The following is a 14,371-nucleotide window of genomic DNA, read 5'->3' as shown; positions in this document are numbered from 1 at the left end:
CAAGGACAATAATGGATACCCTCTAAATGTCCCAGTTAGGTAGGGACAGTCCTGAGTAATCCTCTGTTGTGCCACTTTTCCAACTGCTTTTCAAACTTCCCAGTTTTTACTTCTCCCACTTCCCACATGTCTTCAGTTTACTTCAGTCACTGCAAACTGAGGGCATGCCTACCCAGGCCACTAAATCAGGGGGGCAATCTGGAGCATTATGCCCCGGACCAGCCACAAGTGTGACACATGCACCAGATGAAATTGGTGTCACATTGCAATTGCGCACATGACCAGCCAAGCATACCTCTGGCCTGGCCCCCTTGGTGTCATCACCACCACCACTGCAGCAGCACCTGAGAGCCTGCAAGATTGCCTGCTGTCATGTCTGCTGAGGTCAAAACTAGATGCACACACTCATGCTTTACCCCCTTCTTGTTGATCACACAGGTGGCCTGTTCTGACCTCAGCAAGAGTGATAGCATGGCAGGCAGGCTTTACACAAAGCTCCTGCCCACAAGGAAGTACTGGCAGCGATGGCTCTGAAAACAGACTATCCTTTTCCCTATGCTGCTCAGTACAGGGAAGGGGGATGGCATGGCATATGGACAATGGATCGGGTTATATTGGACCTGATCATCTGTCCACATGGCAAAAGAACACAAGGTCACACTCCAGGTTTTCCAGGAAGCAGTGAAGTTTCCCCCAAATTACTTAGTTTGGAGGAAAGTCAGGTTAAGGGCTAAAAACCACAGTATCGCCTTGAACGCATCCATACATCATGAGAACTGGCTTCTAAGTGAGTTTGTTGTTTTTCCCTGGGGTAATCAGGCCCTGAGTGGAAGTGTAAAATTAGTTTACTCAGCAGGGGACAGAGGACAGGAGTGGGTGGAACCCTGCCATTCCTGGCCGGCCTAACCAAAAGCAAAGTGCTTCAGCTTCTCTGAGCTTGTCAAATCTTCCTCATTAATAACTTTTGCCATCTTGACTATGCTCTGATCTTGCCCCGAGTGTCCCGGTTTTCATATGTGAAGTGTTGGTGGGTATGAACGATGTAATCTGCCAGCTGCCTAAAATTTACTTTTTCTCTGTTCACTTAGCTGCATTCCTCATAGCAACAAGGAACAATATTTTGTGAGCTATCCCTGTTGCAATTAACACTATTTAGGGGTGGCTTGGTCTTGAACAGTCAGCTAAGGCCATTCCCCCATTTTGTACAGAGATGAAAACTGCTGAAGCTCCTTTGTTGATGTGACCTAACACAGCTAATGGAATAGCTGGACTATCATGATGAACACCTACACCTCAGAATTTACTGTAACACTACTGCTCCACACACCAATCTTCTCCAGAGCCCCAACCCCAGATACATCTTTCTTCCACCACTGTTTCCTTTCCCTGAAAAGAGGAAAATAGGTTTTGTTTTGTTTTTTGAAACTGATTAGAAGGCCAGATTCTAGATTCCAGGCAGCATAACTATAAAGAGCCAGTTACACCAAGCATTGGTGATGGGATAGCAAATCAAACATAGTAGAGTTGGTCCTGATCAGTTGTTAAGTGATCTGTGCAAAATAAAATAAAATAGTTACCATTACAAACTTAGGGCAAAAAAGCAAACAGATAACAGAATGCCCTTTTAGGCCAAAACAATGTTCTGAGTGCTTTCTCATAATTCTGTTGCAATTATGTTGTAACAGTCCTTCTTTTTGCCCCCATCTCCAATACTGATCAGGTAGGTTTAAGCTGTAATGGAAAAAGGCATTTTCCATTATTATTATTATTATTATTATTATTCTGCCTCTCCCTGCGGATCAAGGCAGGTTACAATAATAACAAAATACATTATACATATAAAACCAATTATACATAATCCCCAACCCCCCCTCCCTAGCTTAAAAACAAAATATAAATGAAACAACAGCAATATAAAATACTAATTAAATTAGTTAAGATAGACATATTTGAGGTGAGACGTCTTTTGGGGCAAACAGGAGCCCTCGATATCAGTGGAAGGGGAGGTTAAACTGGAAAGGCCTGCCAGAAGAGATCCATCTTGACAGCCTTTTTAAAGGCCTCAAGAGTAGTAATTTGATGGACCTCCTCCAGGAGGTCATTTCATAGCCTAGAAGAGGCCGATTGGGTTAGCATAGTCCAAAAAATGAAAAACAGAGCTACTGCCACACTGTAGTTCAATGTAGTTTTACACTGCTTTAACTGTCATGGATCCATCCTATAACATCCTGGAATTTGTAGTTTGTTGTGGCTCCAGAATGCTCTGACAGAGAAAGTTAAATAGCTCACAAAACTACAAATCCCAGAATTCCATATTATTGAGCCATGGCAGTTAAAGCGATGTCAAACTGTATCAGGTCTGCAGTATATATGTAGCCCAGGACTCATGTGGCTGAATATCAGAGTGTGGCCTTCTAATCAGTTAGATCAGGCACAAGAGGGCAAAAGTTATTAATGAGGAGAAATTAAAAAAACTATTTTAAGCCAAAGATCCTTGGAATTTGTGTATTAAATCTGGAAAAACCTGGGCAAAAACATGGCTCACTATTAACCCTAATAGGCACATCATGCTTTTGAAACAGCTGACAGTTAATTGAGATTGTGCAGTTTGTAACATCAAAGATAGCTCCCTTCTAGCCAGGACAAGCATTAAAAATATGGGGGGGGGGGGGGGGACATATCATCAATATAACAATAAGAGTAACTTATATCTTGTCTTTTAAGGCAGCTTACAACCATTTAAAAAGGATGGAAAGAACTGCAGCATATAAAAAGTTAAAAATATAATTAAACTATCAAAAAAAATTAAAACCTTTCACAAACATATATAATTAAAAAGAAAACTGCAAAGAGAAAATCCAGTACATTAATACAAGGCTCTCTCCCTTTGAGCAATCAGTCTTCCAAGGCCTATTCAAACAAAAAAGTATTTACCTGCCTGTGGAAATAGAGCAGAGAGGGCACTCTCTAACCTCTCTTTAAAGGGAATTCAAGAGCTGGGGAAGAGCCACCAAGAACAAAAAGCTTTCTCGTGTATTCCACTAAATGTATGTGTGAGAATGATTGGACAGAAAGAAGGGCCTCCCCAGAAGATCTCAAAAGACTGGCAGGTTCATATGGGAGAATATAGTCCTTCAAATGAGCCTAGACCTGAGCTGTATAGGCTTTAGTCCTAACTAGTACTTTGACTTGTGTACAGAAATGGACTGGCCAACCAGGGGTGCTGTTGCAACAAGTGAGTTTGCTCCCTGTAGCCATCCCCAGTAAACAACTTCTGCTCATTGAGAGCAATCAAAATCATTTTGGTGTTGGAGGCAAAACAGTAAATATTTCTCCACGTTCATGGAAGTCAATGTGCATCCTACCCAAATCCAGCCTAATAAAAACTGTGGCGGAAAATCTTACCAGCATATCTGCCTCCAGTTGGCAGGGGAACTAAAATGATAACAAAGTTAATAATTAACAACAATACAAGCCTTTATTATAGTCAACAGACCATTGATAATTGACCATTTATTACACTTTACTGGCATACCAAATCTGCCTGGGGCAGACATCCCTCTCTGCTTAGTTAGGGTTGCCATATCCCACCTGGGGGCGGGACTTTCCCAGTTTGGGGCGTGGCCACACGGTCCCACCCCGGTTTGGCCCTGCCCTCGGGATCCCCCCCAACGGATGCCAGGCAGGGAAAGGAGCCTCGCCTCAGTGAGGCCCGTTCCCTGCTTGGCCTCCTCCGCCGGCCAGGAAGGCAGCCTGGCAGGGCCAGGGGAAAGGGTCTCGCCTCGGCGAGGCCCTTTTCCCCTCCCTTGCCGCTTCCTCTGCCGGCCAGGGAAGCTGCAAGGCAGGGAGAAAGGGTCCCGCCTCGGCGAGGCCCTTTTCTCCTCCCTTGCCGCTTCCTCCGCCGGCCAGGGAGGCTGCAAGGCAGGGAAAAGAGCCTTTCCTCTTCTTTCTCCTCCTCCTCTTCTGTCTCCTCTTCTTCCTCCTCCTCTTCTTCTTACTCTCCTCCTCCTCCTCTTCTTCTTCTTCATCCTCTCCTCCTCCTCCTCCTCCTCTTCCTCCCCTTCTTCTTCTTCCTCCTCCTCTTCTTCTCCACCTCATCCTTCCCCTCTTCCTCCCCTTTTTCTTCCTCTCTACTTCCTCTTCTTCCTCCTCCTCTTCTTCCTCCTCTGCTTCTTCCACTCTTCCTCCTCTTCTGGTTTTTGGCCAGAAAGGAAAGCACATTTCTGCCATCTGTCTAGGAATAATGCCAAATGTCCTCCATTTTGATCATGCCTAAGAAACATGCATTTATATGAATTTTTTTTTTAAAAATCATCAATTTTTGTGTGTCCTCCATTTTTTAAAAATGTGCTCTACATTTGAAAATGTTGTCCTACATTTGTCCTACATTTGTCCCGGTTTGGAGGTCCTGACTTATGGCAACCCTATGCTTAGTGGTAAATCAAGCCCCTCTGATTGTTTTTTGCCCCCTCTGAACAATGATAAGAGTGAGGGGTGAAGCAGAATCCAGACTTACATTTTCCATCTAAGCAGTTGGACAGATTGCATCCAGAGACAGAAGACAGGAAGTAAATGGGAGTAGAAATAGAAACACAGTAGAGATCAGGAAGAAGCCAATTCAAATCAACTTGACCAAGTGGCTGGGTGATTCTGGAAGTTCTTTAAAAAAATAACTATCACAAACTTTGATTCTGCCCAGGGCCCTTCCTTTAACTAGCATTGCTTCAATAGCCACAGACACTTGAATTTTCAGTCCCTAATTTTGCAGCCCCAAACAGGCAACAAAACCAGGAGTTTTAGTTTGGCTTCTGGTAGGTTGTCTTACATGAGTAGTGGACCATCTTTGTCCTAATACTGAGACATATTGACATGCAAGTAGATATTTGTGCAGGAAAAGACTTGTTCCTCTAAGATACTATGTAAACCAAACCTGCCCTGGTGTCTGCTCCTGCATATAGCATGTAAAGTACACAGGCACACAATCTTCAAAGAATTATTATGGGAGTAGGGGGAATAAGGGAATGAAACAAAGCAAAATATTCACAAAATTCCAAGAACATAGGGGAATTTCACTCAGTTTTGCATATATCTCCATGTGCAGTCACTTGAAAAAGCAGCTGCAAAAATGTTACAGCAACAAATCTATACCTGAATTTTTGTAACGGCATTTTCTCAAGGTGAAAGCACTGAATGCTTATCAAATGTGATGTGACATCCCTATGACAATATGTTTCCTTTGAGGGGAAATTCGTGGACCATGAGCAAGGTATGGGATGTGATGATGGGGACCTAATCATACAGAAATGTCCCTCATAGGAATATCCTGTGATGCTGGAATACACATATCTGGATCTACATGTGAGTCACTGTTTTAAACTGACCTCTGCCTTCCGCATATACCATGGAAGATTTGCACCCTTTCTGCTGTGTGATTCCATCCCAGACAAATGTGTACTGCCCCCCCCCACCACCACCACCACCACAACCACATTCTAAATACTTCTTGGCAGTTTTAGTTTGGTTATTGGAAATCTATGAACTGCAGGTTTCTTTTAAAAACCCTGTATTTTATTTAAAATTGAAAAATCCTAAACAAAATTATAAATACCATGAAGGTCAACTACATTTATACTGTTACCATACCTAGCATGAGACTGGTAGGTCACACACAGGTTCTCTCCCCTGTGTTACTTTACACAGCAATAGATTGATGGGTGGAGTCAGATGAGTGGAAACTGCACTGACAATCAGGCAAGACCCCAGAGATAAGAAACAGGTTGAGTGCTCAGCTACATCCTCAGCCGTCTAACCCTACACAGGCTGGATCATATATGGATGAGCAGCCACACTCCTGACATCACAGGCATGACCACACACACACAATGTCACAAGTTTCAGTTTGCATCCAACTAGTACTGCAGCCAAGGCTCTTGCTCTGATTCTTTAGGAATGTGCATAGGATGGGAGCAAAGCTTCAAATATGCAAAGCTGTGCATGTTGCCCCAAGTGCTGGCTGCAGGAATGTTCTTGTAGCTGACATGACTCCGTGAAGTTTTGCTCTCCCTACACTTTTCTGCACCAGGGAGAATGCAGGGCTGACAACTCTCAGGCTCTAGCAGTGGCTGCAAGAATATTAACAGAATGATTGAGTTGGAAGATACCACAAAGGCCATCCCATCCAAACCATTGCTGTGCAGGAACCTATAATACTCCTGCCAATAGTGCTTGGTTCTGAAAAATGTCATCTGCTCTGTGCTTTCCCTCATCACGAAGAATATGGGGGAAATAGAGCTCCCACTGAACTCTGAGTTAACTACAGAATTCACAGATCCTGCCCTATTTCTAGTTGGGAGGGTGATGAAGTGAGGAGGGGATCCCCAGGAAGAGGGTTTTGGAAAGCAGTCCTTCCACATACAGGATAAGAACTGCTTGTGGGCTGAATTAGATCGACAGGCTGGAGATCCCACTCCCATGGAACACTTCATGTTCACTGGGAACATGAATTCTAGTTTGTGTTGTTTTTTTTAATGGAGTAAGAAATGCAACATTCCTCCCATCCCCCTCTTGAAATTGTACAATTGCTGCATATGTTAATCCTATGTATTATATGTCTCCACTTTTTACAAAGCACTTTGTAACTATTCTCTTGTTCACAGATTAATATTACAAGTTGCTCTCCTAAGGGACACCTTGGGTGAGTGTGTGAGGGAAGAGAAAGAACTTTATGGCACAGGCCCTGGAATGGGCCTGTTGCATTCTAAAAGGGAACATGATGGGGACGGGAGGTGGCATAAATGCATCTTACTGCAGCCACCACGGGACATTCCCATCACGTCCCTGATGTGTTCCCTAGGGGGCGATTTTCAGGAACGCTTCTCAAGCGTTCCTGAAAATCACCCCCTCTGGGACACATCTGGAATGTGATGGGAATGTCCGGCGGTGGCAGCAGCATTGTCCCTGTGTGATAAGATGTGTTCTATGCCACCACCTGTCCCCATCACATTCCTTTTTCGAACACAACAGGCCTGTTCCAGGGTATGTGCAATAAAGTTCAAAGTTTCAGTTGTCTTCCCAGCCACTTCTCATCCCAGTTCAATAAGTGTACCAAAAGAACTTTGTAAAATCAGCAGGAGCTTGACAAATCTGATTATGGAGGTTATGCTGTTAGAGAACAGCACACATAACCATAGCATTTTTTCAGGAAACTGCTAGAGATGAGATCTTACCCAAAGGCTCAAGAATGTACAATGTGATATTTTCAGCACATGTGATACTGTATGACTGCAGTCAGCTTTTTTTGGCTGGGGTAAACCTTCACAGAACAAGGGTTCCTGCCTGACGTTAGAACAGCAGTCCTCATATTACAAAAGAAATTGGGAGAATATGCTGTAACTCAGTAGAGATGTGGTTAAGAAGAATATGTATGCACTGCAATTAAACCAATCCATTTTCTCTCTCTCTCCCAACAGGAGTTCCTGAAAGATTTTTTTACCTAAATTGCAAGGGGTTCCAAGAGGGCATCACAAATTGTATTCAATTGGGGGAATTGATTTGGCTCAATAGGAAGCAGTGAGAGGGCTTCAGTAATGGAAAGCTGAAATCTTAAGCCTTTGTATACCAGTTCTGAACCCAGAGAACTCTAGAAGCATGTTCCAAATTAGTTTAGTTTATTTATAAAGGAGGGAATCAACATACACACCAAGCACTCTGCCTCCCTCCCTTCCTCCACTCCCTCTCCCTCCCTCTCTCTCTCTCTCTCTCTCTCACCCACACACACATACACACACAAATAAGATATATGGAAAGGTGGCATTGGATATCAAATTAGAGGATTGCAATGGGCAGTGCTTACCAATTCCAAAAGCCAGTCTCCAATGTGGGCGAAGGCTGGGAGCTGAATGTGACCCAGTATACTTGCAGCAGTACTGTAGGGTTGTGAATCTGCAAACCTGGACCAAACTGATGTTATTCAGGTGCATGTATTTAGAAATGGGTCTTGGGGCAGTGTTTCAGGAGTTTAATGTCTTTTCCAAGAGTTAAATCACTTTCCCAGGGAAGAAGAATGAAATGAGATATGCAAGAATAATGGGCTTGAATGTCCTCAGACAAAAAGAAAGAAATTCCTTTTGCCTGTATTATGCAAGCAATTTCCAAGTCTGGCTCTCTCCATCACATTCCTTAGTGAAGGGATTATGCTGATTTCAGTCTTGTGCAATCTTATCTTGGCTAAGTGCCTTTGGCTTCTCCCATGATGAGTTATCCAGATTTCCTAATATAGTATTGCTAGTTGTGTGCACTGGAGAGCCCCCTTTCGGCTACCTGCCTAAAACATCCCTTTTTGATATTAATTTGATATCAAAGGTCGAAAAGGGATGACTGAGGGCTAGATCCTGGGTAATAAATGCTTGTACCAACAATCAAACTTGCAAATTAAATCAATTAAATGTCTAATGACCAGTAACAAAATAAAGTACAGACACCAAAATCCATGGAGCTCAAGTCCCATTGACCCCAACAGTGGCTCCCTTCCTCCCTCCCTCCCTGAGGCTTCTGCCAAAGGCTTGGCTTCAGGGGTGGTTTGGAAGTGAAGGTTTGAGGCCACTTGGCTGAAGGGAGCTGGTGCTGGGACTTGGGTCTTTGAGCCTCCTGTCCCCCAGGCCCAACACTTAGGATGGACCCTCCAGGCTCCAAGACCTGGCACCAGCTCTGGCTCCCTCCGGCCGACAGGGCTCCAGCCTCCGCCCCCAAAGCCAAGCCCTGGGCAGAAGCCAGGGAGGGAGGGAGGGATTGCTCCCCATGTCCCCAGTGGTGGCACGGCTTCATGCACATGCTACCCTTTGGGACAGCACAGGCTTGCCATTCACAGATGCTCAAATCCATGAGTGGCAAGTCTGCAGATACTGAGGTCCCACCGTACATAAATGGACACTCACATGCTATGGGAAACAAATGTCTTTCATCATTTGAAGGAATACCTGTACTAAAAACATGTTAAATGTATCATCTACGAACCTGAATTTAAAGCCCTGGTGGCGCAGTGGGTAAATGCCTGTACTGCAGCCATTCAATCGAAACCACAAGGTTGCGAGTTCAAGACCAGCAAAAGGGCCCAAGCTCGACTCAGGCTTGCATCCTTCCGAGGTCGCTAAAATGAATACCCAGACTGTTGGGGGCAAATTAGCTTACTTGCTAATTAGCTTACTTGCTGTTCACCGCTATGATCTTTGGAATAGCGGTATATAAATAAAACAAATTATTATTATTATTATTATTATTATCATCATCATCATCATTATTAAAAGAGTTTTCCCACCCCACTGGCCACCCCCAGATGTGCTGGACCACATCCTGGCTGGTGGTGATGAATTGCTGTCCACAGATCTGTACAGTTCCAGATGTTTTATGTAGTACTTATTAAGAGGCTTCTCCATTTTGTTTGGGCCAAATGTCTAAGAAATTTTGGGACAAGCTAAAGCAGTTGAAATAAAATAGGGAAACATATGTGTATACTCATAAGCTGCCATTTGATTTCACTTCAAGTTGTATTTAATGTGCATTTACTCATTTGCTTAGATAAAACATTTATGGAACTTTAAGGAAAGCAAAAAAGCATTTGATAAGATCAGTTAATTTTTTTCATTGCTTGCACAGAAGTGTGTGCCACAGCTTCACAACTCACAATATATGTCAGCACACATATATTGAAAAGGTCAATGATGACAAGTACAACTGTCCCTTCATATCTGTGGGAGTTCCATTCCCCACCCCAAAAAACCACAGGACCTCAAGTCCCATTGTTTGACCACATGTGCACAGTTTGGGAGAATGGGACAGGGCCATCCATGGATGCTCCAATCTACAGATGGCAAGCCCTTGGTTAGGGTGGGCTGATTGTAACAACTTTTGCTGATGACTGCAGTGAAAGGAAGAAGAACCACATATGCCACCTTGAGCTCATTGGCAAAAAGGTGAGATGATGATGATGATGATGATGATGATGATGATGATGATGTATACAGTTATGTTAGGGGAGGAGGACCCTCACAAATGTGAAAAAAATTGCAAACAACATAGCCCCCGCCCAGACATGAACAATACAGAGTCCTCTCCCAGCAAGAGCACCACCATTATAACTCTCTTTATAACCTTGCCTACACATTTCACTTACATTTAATAATAATAATAATAATAATAATAATAATAATAATGTATATTCTGCTTAATCACTCAGAATCCAAGCGGATTACAACAATAAAACAAGATACAGTTAAAAATTCTAAAAAAAACCCTATCCCTCCCCCAAACCCTTCCACTTTCAATCCAATGCTAGCAGCCTGATTGGCGAGAAAGAACCACCTCCTCTCCCCCCAACTCCCCCCAGCCAGGAAAAAGAAATGCCATATTTTACCCACTTTGTCAGATTTTGTCAGCTAATAACAATATTTGGTCATGGCCAACCCTCAGCACAGACTGGGTAAAAATCACCCAGCTGCAGCCAAAAATCATATACACAGCAGAGTATAGAAGCAATCCCCCTCTCACCCACGTATTGGTATTGGCAGGTCACTGATTATCTTTCACAGTGAAAAGAAAACAATCACAGACAGTTGATTTGTTCAAACTTCCTGGAGGCTTTTATCTTTAGTGTACACACACACACACACACACACACACACACTATATACATATACATATACATATACATATACATATACATATATATATATATATATATATTACAGCATATATATACACGCGCACACACACACACCCCTCTGTCTTATAATCAACTTCAAAGTTTGCTTCACAGCTCCAGACTTAATCCACACAGACACAGCAATCAAACACACACTGCTGCTTCAGCCATAACTCTCAACCAACTGAACATTCATTCCAGCAGTCAACTGTCAATCAAAATATTTTTCTGTTGTTTAAAGACATATTAAACGAACAGACTTTGCACCCCCCTCATCTCCAAACCCTTCCAGGAGTGAAGGGAGGAGGAGGAGGAGGAAGGGGAGGGGGAGAAGGTGGTTCTTTCGTGCCAATCAGGCTGCTAACATTGGACTGAAACTGGAAGGGTTTGGAAATGAGGGGCGTGCAAAGTCTGGCAAAGTAGGGAAGGTAGGGAGTTTCTTTTCCCTGGCTGAGAGGGATGATAAGGAGGATGGGGTGAAGAGGTTGATCTTGATAAACAGCTGCTAGAAAGTCACATATAATCAAAACAATGAATCTGAAAGCCATGAATGTCAAAGGATTACTGTATACTCATGTACAAATCTAGAAATTTTAGTCAAATAGTTGACCCCGATAACTTGAGTCAACATATCCATGAGCTAATGTAAGTTACTTTAACTCTTATCAAATAAGGAACTATCCCCTTCTCTGAGGGCCTGAGCAGACGGGCCAAAAAACCCCAGCTTCCACGCAGCTTGGGGGCGTTACCATTAGATGACGCATGCCCCCAAGATGCACGGAAGCCATGCTGAAGCTGCTTCTGAGGCACCCAAATCCACCCCAAAAAGAAGCGGATCTTTTCCACTCCTATTTGGGCCGGTGGTGGAGGCGTCTTCAAGACTGCGGCATGTGGTTGCCATGGTCCTGCAGTGTGTTCGCAGGGACAGCTTCAAGCCACCCCTTCATGGCTGTCTGTTTTGGCCCTGAGTGGAGCAGCCAAAGGCAAGAACTTAGTATGCCCCAGGAGAACCCACAAAAACACTGACACCCTCTACTCTCTCTTGACTTTTTTGAATGCTAGGCTGGAAAAATGTTGTTGGTGGCAGCTCTTTGGTGCATTGTCAAAGTTGTGCCAAGAGGAATAGGGCTTTAAAGGATCTGAATAAGGTATTTGTGTATGTTTGTCAGCTTGTCTGGGTTAAAATCAGGCAAAGGTATCACATTAAAGTCTATAATAACTGCTAAAGTAGTCACCATTTTCTTTGCTTTGCCTTTTCATCCTTTTTGACATGTGTGTTTTCTCAGCCCCACCTGTACTTGTTGCCTTCTTCACACATTGCACAGTCACAATTTGCCATAGTTCCCTTCTCATCCATCCAGCCTTTAAGGTAAGCAGAAATAGTTATGTTTGCTGGATTTTTTTAAAGTCTTTGCATCATTTTCTTTTGCTTCATCCTTTACACCCTTTGTTGCTTGCTCCTAAATTTTATCCTCAACTTATGGGTTATATGAAAATCTCTAATTGGCCACAAAACGTGTCCTCAACTTATATATGAGGTTGACTTATAATCAAGTATATATGGGAACTACAATGCAATGAGAATTGCATTGTAATACCAGAATGCCTTTTCTCTTTCAGAAATTCTTCTTCAGTTTATTTATATAAGTTTCTTCATGGTTAAAATGTGCTAAAACTTGCTTGCAACATTACAAATATTTAAATAATAAAATATAGCATTAAAAACCCTTTGCCATAGACCACACCAAATAGATGAGCTATGTGAACAGTCTAGTCAAAAAAGGGTATCTGGATTCCCTGAGGAAATGAGAGACTAGGACTTGGGGGTAGGGGGAATGTCATCTTATCTGAAATTAATAGTTTCCAGCAAGACCAAATCTGATGGTTTTTAGATATTTTCAATAGCAGGAGGAGCATTTGTAGATGGAGCTAGACAGGGTTTTGCACAACCAGGTAGAAATGACTGAGTCAGAAAACTAGGGAACTAGATACTGCATGGCTTACCACTAAACAATCTCGATTAGCTTTTGATCCATTCAAACATTTTTAACCAAACATTTTAGAATTAAGATAGTACTGTATTAAACTATTTCTTACATTTGTTCTTTTTCTGTTTTTAAAGAGCCACACACTTCTGAATCACTTTAAGTGATGTAGGGAAAACCTTATCAGCATGTTCCAATGTGAACAGCAATGTTTATAACCCACTAGAGAACTCAGTATGTCCTTTACCGCAGCACATATATGAAACACTTGACTAAACAGGTACAGTACAGCCACATTGCACTGAAAGTAATTATGCCACTAGTAAATTGCTTGAAAAATAATTTTAAAAAATCCCTCCCATACCTTTTGCATTGGCTGTACATTAACACACAAACACACCCAGACTCATATGCATAACAGTTGTTACAATGAAACAGCAAAAAAGTGATCCAGAAACAATGTGTGTATCGAACGGGATGAATTGGCTGAGTGTTTGTGTTCCTGTTTTGCCAAGCTGTTCAACACTGATTGGCAAAGTAAATATATGAATCATTTATCAAATGAATAAAATAAAATGACTTGTTTGCTTACATGGTTGATGGAAACACAATCCCTTTCAGTATGGGTCACATTATGATTTAATTACAGTAAATCAGAGTAATAGTTATGAATAATTTGCCCTAGGTGACAGATATTTTGAACACATGGATGAACAACTAGTCCTCTAAAACATTGTGGATGCTACAAATATATTTTCTACTTCCAAAACCAAAAACAATATGCAGAAGGGAGGACTTGGCATGTGCTTTGGCAGCATAGCCAACAGAGGATGAGTAAACAGAAAAAGTGACAGAAAGTCACATGAGCCATTGGAGAGAGTAGCAATTACAACTTGCACAGTTTTTGCTACTTAGAGGGGAAAAAAGACAAAGCCATCTCCTCTATCTTGGATGGCACAGCAGGCAGGAATTGCCTCACTGGACAAAAATGAATTCCCACTGAAACACTACCCCGATGAAAAATTCACATGTGCAAGAATGAGTCAGCTGCTTGTTCCTTCCAAAACCAATCCTGTAAGTTGTGATGACTCCACAGACAGAAAAAGTACACAAGTGGACAGATGGGGCTGACTTCACTTTCTCACTAGGTAGTATCATCCACCTGATCCTGATTTTGACAGCTAAGCAGGCTAGCCCTGATTAGTATTTGGATGGGAGGCTGCCAACGAATACCAGGTGCTGTAGGCTATATTTCAGAGGAAGGAACGGGCAAAAACACCCCTGAAAATTCAGGGGGTCACCATAAGTCAACAGGCAACTTGAGAGCACATGTGCAAACACAGTATCATCCACCTTGCTGCAGTACACAGAGCATGAGAGGCCAGATAGAAGCAACTACATTTCACTGTGGCAACACAACTATGGGATGCCCTCCCCACAACAAGCACCAATGCTGGCTTTCTTTAGGTGCCATGTAAAAACATTACTATTCACTAAAGCCTTTATATATCCCCATGGATTCAACTATCCATGGCTTGAAAATATTTTTTAAAAAATAATAATCCAAAATGTAAACCTTGATTTTGCCACTGCGGACTTGAACATTCATGAATTTTGGTATCCATGGGAGGTCCTGGAAACAAACTCCAGCAAATACCCGACCTTAATTATTCACACTGTTTTATTGTAT

Source organism: Sceloporus undulatus, chromosome 1 (genome assembly GCF_019175285.1).
Source record: "Sceloporus undulatus isolate JIND9_A2432 ecotype Alabama chromosome 1, SceUnd_v1.1, whole genome shotgun sequence".
NCBI classification, from domain to species: Eukaryota; Metazoa; Chordata; class Lepidosauria; order Squamata; family Phrynosomatidae; genus Sceloporus; species Sceloporus undulatus.
Note: the sequence above shows the minus strand (reverse complement) of the source record.